The 9,173-nt window shown below is 40.9% G+C and overlaps 1 pseudogene; it reads left to right on the top strand.

The window, feature by feature from the left end:
* On the top strand, positions 1-333 carry LOC117716299 (large ribosomal subunit protein eL33 pseudogene; annotated as a pseudogene).
* The last annotated feature ends 8,840 nt before the right edge of the window (positions 334-9,173 follow it).

Below are 9,173 nucleotides of genomic sequence, written 5' to 3'. Positions count from 1 at the left end.
ATGTCTGGAAGACTATGGGGCAAGGCCATTTTTGCTGGCTACAAGCGAGATCTCAGGAACCAAAGAGGGTACATGGCTCTTCTTAAAATTAAAGGTGTTTATGCCCGAGATGAAACTGAGTTCTACTTAGGCAAGAGATGTGCTTATGTGCACAAAGCAAAAAACAATACAGTGACTCCTGGAGGCAAACGAAACAAAACCAGAGTGATCTGGGGAAAGGAAACTTGAGCCCATGGAAATAGTGCTATGGTTCATGCCAAATTCTGCAGCAATCTTCCTGCAAAGGCCATTGGACACAGAATCAGTGTGGTGCTGTACTCGTCCCAGATTTAAACCAGTGGAGAGTAAATAAATAAGAGTGGATTTGTGTTCTTTTAAAAACAATATCTAACGTTAGAGTTGGTCCTGTGCAGAAGGGAAAACCAGGTCACTGAAGTCAGATTCTCCTGAGATTTTCAGTTCTCCCATTTTCTGTCTGGAGCTATGATCAAAAGTACAATATTTACATTTGAGAAGGGTAGCTCAAGTTCCTCATTCCTAAAACTAAAAACAGCAGGGAGTACTTCTCAGTGTAAAATGAGTTGAGCAGAGAGAAGAATGCCCACAACACAGTGAATACCACTTTATTTCTCCCGACGTGACAGGACTCTTTCTTCAAGATGTAGTAAGAGAACAAGGGTTTCAGCAAGTAAAGACCATGCATGCTTAAGTACAGAGTGATACAAAATGGAGAAGAAAAATACAGCTTAGTCTCCATGTGCTGTATTTTTACTTATGAAAAAACATTATTCATGTGTCAGTCATATTTAAAATATATAGTATATCTAAATTAGTATACTATATGTCAAGATCTATGGATCTCTTCAATTTTATAAATGAGACAATTGTTCTTAAGAGACCACCATTAAGTTCTATTTGGTTTATAAATAAACATGGGAATGATTTTGTTCTGTATTGTACTATTCTGTTTGTTGTGACTATAACACAATACCTAGAGACGGGTACTTGTCAATGGAAAGGGTCTATTTAGCTCATGGTTTTGGAGGTTGAAAGTTCAGTATTAGGTAGACACATCTGTTTGGGCTTTGACAAGGGTTCACTTGGCTACAATACATGTTAGAGGAGAGGGAAGAAACAGCACCATGTGGAAGAGTTTAAAGCACAGAGTGGCCTTGCCTGCTCTCTTGAGTCTTTATAAAACTACATCCATCTCTTCTGAAGGACACACATAGTGATCTAATCACTTTCAGTAGGCTCCACTCTTAAAGCTCAACATTCTATTACTGTTAGACTGGGAATCGAGTTTCTAGCTCAGGAATCCTGACTCAGACAATATCCAAGTCGTAGCATGATTTTTTTTCAAAGTGTTATGTCTTTCCTGGATCCAATTTAACCCCATAGCTTCCTCCAGGGACAGTATAAATGTATCAATGTTCTGTTAAACTTTTATTAATATTTATAGAGCAATTATTAGATAGAAGCAATAGTCTTGAGACTATTATTGATCTCTTTCTTCTATTTGTCCCCTTGATTTTTAAGGCACTATGGCCAATACACACCAAAATATTTGTAAAATTTTTATGCATGTTAAAGTGTAGCCATTATTTATAAACAATAAACCCTTATATAGCCACTAAATGTCAGAATACGAGTGGTATAAAATGAATAACATTTTCAAAAGAGATTCCCTCTGGGTCAGGAAAACACAAGGAAAGAACATGTTGAACATTTCATATCTGCTGTCCCTCTAAGAGGCTACAGTATATACATTTTCCTTTCCTGGAATGAAGAAAGTTTGCAGGTGGGGGAAAGAGGCTTGCAACAAAGAGGAAATGCTATCTATAAAAATAGGCATGCTTTCAAAGAATGTGGAACAAAATCTGAGACTGTGTGCTACGGCTATTCAAGAATTATTGTATTTTCTTTTTGTGTAAGAATTTAGAAGTTAAGCCTTATGTAATTCAAGAAGGGCAGAAAGACAACACAACTTAGAAGAAGAAAAGACTGAGACTCTGGAAGAGGAGACGAGGCAGAAAAAGATAAGGGGTGGAAAGATGTCAGGAAGAAATTCAGAAAAATAGGGGTAATTCCACAAAGGGACCGCACAAAGGGCGAGGCTGAACGAGTAAAAAAGAAGCATGAGTGTAGGAAATTGAGACAGGACAGGAAATGTGTGGACCAGGAGCAATAGAAGAGTCAGGGTGGGGTGGAGTGAGAGCACTGGGCTTTGAGGTGATGGTTTAGGACAGAGAAGTTAAGCTCTGTAACTGAAGGAAAACTGTTAGGCATTGAGCTGCAGTGGCTAACAGAGAAAGTGGGCCTTTGACTTTGAGACAGCTCAAGAAAAATTATGTTTGCTTGTTTAGTTGTCAATGTATGACAGGGCTATCCAAGGGAGGAGGCTGAGGATACCTAGTCTCGACCCTGTTGCAGTTCCTTTGGGATCTCTGTTTTACCTAAAGATATGAGTTCTTTCTTCCTGTGTTCTGTAGCATGGATCTGTTACCTTTCTTCTACCGGTCCTGTGCAGCTGGGTACTTGTGGAAGAGAGTATCTTGTAAGAAAGTGGTACATATCTATAGATTGATACATAGCACCTGAGGATAATTTACACAGGGAAAGACCTGGGAGATCTGGGATGGGGTATGAGAAAGCACAATATGAAAAGCTAGGAAGTAACTTTGTTGCCTCTCCTTCTCCTTCTCCTTCTCCTTCTCCTTCTCCTTCTCCTTCTCCTTCTCCTTCTCCTTCTCCTCCTTCTCCTTCTCCTTCTCCTTCTCCTTCTCCTTCTCCTTCTCCTTCTCCTTCTCCTTCTCCTTCTCCTTCTCCTTCTCCTTCTCCTTCTCCTTCTCCTTCTTTTTCTTTTTCTTCTTCATTTGTGTTTTTCATTTGTTTTGTTTGTTTGTTTGTTTGTTTGTTTGTTTTTTCCAGACAGGATTTCTCTGTGTATCCCTAACAGTCCTACAGTCATGGAACTTGTTCTGTAAACCAGGCTGGCCTCAAATTCACAGAGATCTGTCTGCCTCTGCTTCCCAAGTGCTGAGGTTAAAAGCACCACCACCACCTTTAAGAAAAAAACTTCTTAAAATCCATTCTTGTGTTCTGTTTCTTCTCACATTTTACCCAAATATTATGAAAAACTTAAGTTTTTAAAATACTTGTTACCCATCTTACCTACTCCATTTAATATGTTGATTAATACACATGTACTCCTGGTAATAAAATATGAAAATAGAATCTGTATCCCCTCCTGAAATTTGTATGTCTTTCTTCATACAATGAGGGAATTTGGGAGCTGGGAAGAGGCTGTGGTGGTAAAGGAAGGAAAGTGTCCAATGAGGATGCCTCATTGTCCCATATTTTGATACAGTTTGGGTTAAAACATTTCTGATCTGGCAAAATGTGTAAATAGTGGCCCACAGGACTCTGTGTTTGGATGAGGTGTCTAAGAACACTAAGAACACATGTAACCAGATCAACCAAGAGAAGAAATGAAAATACTGCAGAAAGAGCAGCCATCACCATTCCTCGTTGGGTTATTCTCAGTAAGACATGCTTCCTTGAGTGACTGCTCCGTAGTTTCCCCACTCACTAGTTCACTGGGAGAGAGCAGAGTCCTCCTGTGTTTGCAGGTCTGTAGTGTTCATCTTCTCTGCATCATTCCCTTTGGTTTCCAGTGCTTTCCTGTTAACTAAAGTGGTTGTGGTTGCCACAGGTGTTCATTGAAATAGGGTTAAATATTTTGCAACAAAACTTAGCTTAGAGGTTGGGGCCCAGGGGTACCCAGGATGGTGCCTTGTGGAGTACCATAGGTGCAGATTCGGTTTGACTTTTGTGTTGGTAACTAGCCCTCTCCCAAGTTTCAACTGAGTGGGGACTGAACTGTAACAGATTTGGTTTGGGGTGGCATTTGTTACTTGTTGCTGGCTCACTGTTTCTGTGGGGGAAGTGTCATGCTAAAGTCTGCAGGGGTAGCAGACTGTGCCCCCCTTTGACATTATTACTCATTTCTTGAGTGGAGAATGTCATCTGGTGTCACTTCCCCCATTTTTCGATGTATTGGAGCTGGCTATGTCTTTGCTGTTGGCCAAGCAGAAAGTAGAGACTTCACAGACTCCAAGATAGGGTTGGGAGGGTAGTGGGGTGTTGGGTTTCCTCTTCCCTTTCTTTTCAGTATTTCTTTTGGGATGTGAGACCCTCAACCTGCCTGATGCTTCAAACAGCCAGGCCAACTTGTTTTTGTCTCAGCTTCATGGCAAGAGACCTCTTTATTTGAAATGTTTGAAATCTTACAGGACCTTTGGGCCCCAGAAGAATGCATCAACATAAAGACTTAATGGTTTCAGTTTCTGCCTGTTACGCTGTGACACTAAGGCACAGGGTAAAACATCTCAGATTTGTTTTTATGGGTCTAGGGTCTCCTTGTCTTTCTCCTTGCACTTTCATACATGAGACAATTTTCCATCTGCATTTTATTTGATCCTCTATGTTAGCTTGGTGTTTTGGTTATAATTGGGAGGGACTTTGAATGAGCTATCCATTTTGTTTCTGAGAGTGGTGGCATGCCTCATCACAGACTCAGGTTCCCTATCGCCTATGCTGTCAGGGAGCAAATGGTCTCGTAACCTTCGTGACCTGTAACTGCGAGGTTACAGTTAACGGGAACAAAGATGTTTGCAGTTTTTGTTAAAAAATTTTCTTCTGCTAGTCACTTAAAACACCTATGCACTATTGAGTACTGCACATGCCAGGGCTATGTGTGGGATACTGCAGGCTAAGTCCTCTCACACACAATGGCAAACACCAGCTTCCCTTTCGTTGTGTGGCATGCCTTGGGCCTAGCGTGCTAAAGAACTCATTCTGGGACGGGCTGTCTAGGATAAAGACTCCATGACTTTTCAGATCCATAACTTGGAAAACAATTTAAAGAGAGGTTCTGCTTTGTCTCTTTGTGTTCTGCTCACAGGGGCAACATGGCTACTGTGACCCATTCCATTCACCATCCTCGTGCTGAGAACAGATCTTAAAGCCAGAGTTGCTGTCAGACTCAGTCACAGCTGGTGCCTAGTGAGAGGAGGGTCCTATCACCTGGTGTCCTGTCTGCCTCCAATACTCCAAGCCTTCAAACTCAACTGTTTCTTCCCAGTGAAGCTTATGACAATGGCATTATCTAAAATTGAACACAGCATCCTCCATACTCACAACATGCCAGGCCCCTTTTCTCCACAGACTTACTTGTATAGATTTACTGCTTCTGCATCTATTTGTTTTGTTTCTTCCCCTCATCCCTTTGGATTATAAAGACTACAAAGGCAAGGACTTAAAAAAAATAATTGTTGTGTTCTAAATGTCAATAAATGATCTGGCACAGAATAAATGCTTGCTACATGAATGTCATTTGTTGAACAAATATGCATATCCATCACACTACTGATTTTATAATTAAGGGCAACACACTCGGGTGTTGTGAAATAGCTTATGGTGACAGCTATGGGGCTTTCAGTCTGAGCCCAGATCTTGACAAGTTGCCTTCGCCACTGTCATCACCTAATTCTGCTGGGGGTTTTCAAGGGATGTTTCCCGTGTACTTACAAAAAAATTCCCATTCTCTTTGGGAAGCAGGATGGGTACCTGGTGGGTCCTTAGATGGCAGAGCTGGGGTCATTCAATATGGAGACATCTGCTTTCCCGATGATATGCAGATTCAGACAAGTCTAGACAGGTGCCATCTCTACTTTTCTCTTGCCCAGTGTGTCACCATCTCTAGTGCTGCTTCCAGCTCCATGTACCATGGTGATGGGGAGGTCTTGATTGCTTTTACCTCTTTGTTTTATCATTCATGTTGTGTGTGTAAATTCCTAAGGCAGTTTGTGTCTTTGCCTTTAGACTCCGAGTGGATAAACATAGATACTGTAGTCTGTGGGAAGCATGTCATTGTCTCAGTTACAAGATCTTCACAGATGTCAAGCCTAACAGTCTCTAGGGTACAGTCAGGAATTAATTTTCCTAAGAGTTTACGAATTCCCTGAGAGAATTCAGTGGACAAGAGAGATTGCAGCCGAGAAACAGGAGTCTCCATAGTTGGGGTACTGGCAGGGCTACCCTGTGGGTCAGGCTCTAAGTAGCCAATGAGATTGATAGAGAACCTGCTTTGTGTTTTTCTATTTCCTCTTTGTATCATCTCCCTGCAGCTTTTAGGAGTCAGACAAAGAGAGAGTCTTTGGTCTGAAGGAACCTCCTCAGCTAGTCTAAGCTGAAGGGATGGAAGAGACCCTACAAATATCACTCAGCAGAAAATTAGAGAAAGGTAATGATAATAAGAGTTGTATCTGGCTCAACAATGTAATCCACACTCAAGTTAAAAGGCTCAGAGCTGGGCACAGTGACTCACGTCTGTAATCCTAGCTGAAGCAGGAGGTTCATAAGATGTTTGAGGACAGTTTGGACTGCATAATGAATTTCAGGTCAGCCTAGGCTGAAAGTGATATCCTGTCTCAAAAGACAAAACAATATAACAAAAGAGGCCAGCTCAGTTGAGTCAATAGTCTTAGATAAACCATCTCTGAACTTATCTCTGACATCCCAATGCTTCAGGTCAGTCTGCTTAGTTAGATTCTCGATTCGAAAGTAATGGTCTATCTGCACATGTTGTCATGGCAGCATAGTGGGGAAGATGGCAACATTCTGACATCTTCAGCGTTCATTAAGTACCGTCCTTCCTCATTGCTGGGTCAGCTTGTAACACACGTAGGTGTGCTTTGAGATCCAGAGAGCTTTATGCTATCCTTTTCAGAGAACAAATTACATGTCAGGGTGGGGCATGAATTGTGGGGAAGACAAGGAGTTCAGAGATTCCAAACTTTCCCTGAAGCTGTTCACTCAGCCCTTATTTCAGATAAGCCCTTCACCCTTAATTCCGGAGACAGTGGCACCTCCAGGGTCTCTAGGCAATGATCCTGAGAATGTTGAAGATTCTATGGTGTTGAGTTCATTCTTCGTCAGGTGTGTCCACTGTCCAAGTGAGATTCGGTTCTCTCAGATATCCAGTTATGTAGGAATTGTCTATCTTGTTCAGGCTTCTGCATTAAGTGGCTTTTCTTTCTTTCTTTTTTTTCTCTTGTTCTACCATTCTGAGGATTTGTTATTGAAGGCACTCTTCACTGTACATATGGTTTTAAGGAGTGAAAGAGATGAATATATGAAATTTGCCACTTCATCCTGGACCTTCTAAGGAAGTCAGATCTTTTTTCTCTAGAAGATTCATGATATTTTCCCAGGAGATTCATCTGTTAATTGGGGGCGGGGAGGGATGACATTTTCAACCTGTTTTAAATGAGTTATATCTGATCATTTAATCTGTCACTTTATATAATGCTGTGTCTCTCTAGAAAATAAAACTAGATTAATGATCTCTGACCACTTCTTTCTGTTTCTATGTTTCTACTTTATGCAATATACGTAAATCTTGATAAGCAGATTTGAGTAAAGGACTTTGGGCCCATGTTTTCTAGAGTCATGTGATATTTGTGTTTTTCTGGCTGCTGTTTGCCTTGCTGGCCAAGCAAGTTTAAGGGAGCTGGTACCTTGATCTGAATTGCTCAGGATCTGTTAGTGTGGCTTTCACTGGCCATGATCTCTGGGGTGTCCACCATTTTCTCCAGTGAATCCTCTTGTCTACAGGTCTACCTCAGTCTCTGACACAATGCCATTGCTAATGTGAAACCAGTGGGTGGTCTGTTGGAGTTGTATTCCTCTCTGATACTCCCAGGGAAGGGAAGGGAGCTTTAGAAGCAGAATTGGAGATATTCTCTCCACACTGAGTGTTCTAATTGTGTGGGCCGCATACTGTGTGGATATGAGTATTCTGCAGATAGCTTAGTAGGGAGGAGGCAACAGGCAGGCTGTGTTGTGCTTCATGTCACTCTCTATGTACCTCCTCTACTGTGGACAGAAACCCGGAATGCAGGCAACGGGAACCCACACAATAACAGTATTGCTCTCCTGCTGCCCCAGCATTTTCTCCTTTGTAAAAATGAGAGAATGGATATTTCCAGGATCATATCTACCGATGATCTCAGAGCAAAAAGCTCAACTGGTTATTTGTCCCAGGCTCTGCATTTCCATTTCTGAGAATGAGAACCTTGACGAGGATATAATGGAGTTTGGAAAGACTGTCTTTCCAAACAATACAATAATATTTTTTTAAATGTATCTGTTTGTATTTCAGAGGTTAGATATTAGGTAATTTTCTCTTTGCAGTCTTTTAGATAAAATATCGTCGTCTTTTCTGCCCCCCATAAAAGTATGGACACATGTGTCTGATGTATTTAACAGAGAGGGGTAAGTAAAAAGATATCCGAGTGCTATTTGACTCAGCCCTGATGGAATAACATGAATATAAATGGAGAAGAATGAAAAAGCTGTATCCCATGAAGCACTTGGCACTTGAACAATGTATTGGAGTAGGGATTCTAGCTATAGAAGCTGAGACAACCATAGGGGTCAGGGTGGAACTTAACTATCTGAGAATTAGCCCTGTGAAGGAGGGTCATTATTTAACAACCTCTATCTATATAATGAACTTTAGATATTTTCACCCCTCATCCTCCTCTTCTATTTCCCTTCTAATGAGACCTTTCTTCTCAGCAAACACTTCACATCTGATTTTCATATGTGGCCACTGGATTTAATTAGGGGTTCATGCCCCTGCATGGATGGGAGGTTGTTTACTGGAGCATGGGCAACATGTCAGTGTTACTGTACCAAGGGAATGGCATTCCCTCCTCCAGCAACTACTAACTGCCAAGATAAACATCTCTGCAGTGAGTCAGAAGTGCCACGGCTTTGTCATGCTCAGAAGACATTCAGAAAACTTAACTAATTATATACATACATACATGCATACATACATATCTAGGTACATATGTACATACATATGTATACCTGTTTGATATTTTAGTAAAACATTTAAAAGAATTGAATGTATCAAAATATTAAGACACACTAATGTGTCTTGTGGAATTTTGAGTGATTTCATCTCTCTCCCTCCACAAGAAATTCATACATTTTCTTTAATTGCATCTATTATTTTTTGAGAAAGAAAAGAAAAGAAAACAATAAAACAATCAAAGGAGAAAAGCAAAATAGCAAAGGAATTAAAGTGTTGATTTTCT

Source organism: Arvicanthis niloticus, chromosome 10 (assembly GCF_011762505.2).
Source record: "Arvicanthis niloticus isolate mArvNil1 chromosome 10, mArvNil1.pat.X, whole genome shotgun sequence".
NCBI lineage: Eukaryota > Metazoa > Chordata > Mammalia > Rodentia > Muridae > Arvicanthis > Arvicanthis niloticus.
The sequence above is the reverse complement of the archived record's forward strand: the minus strand, read 5'-3'. Positions and strand labels throughout refer to the sequence as shown.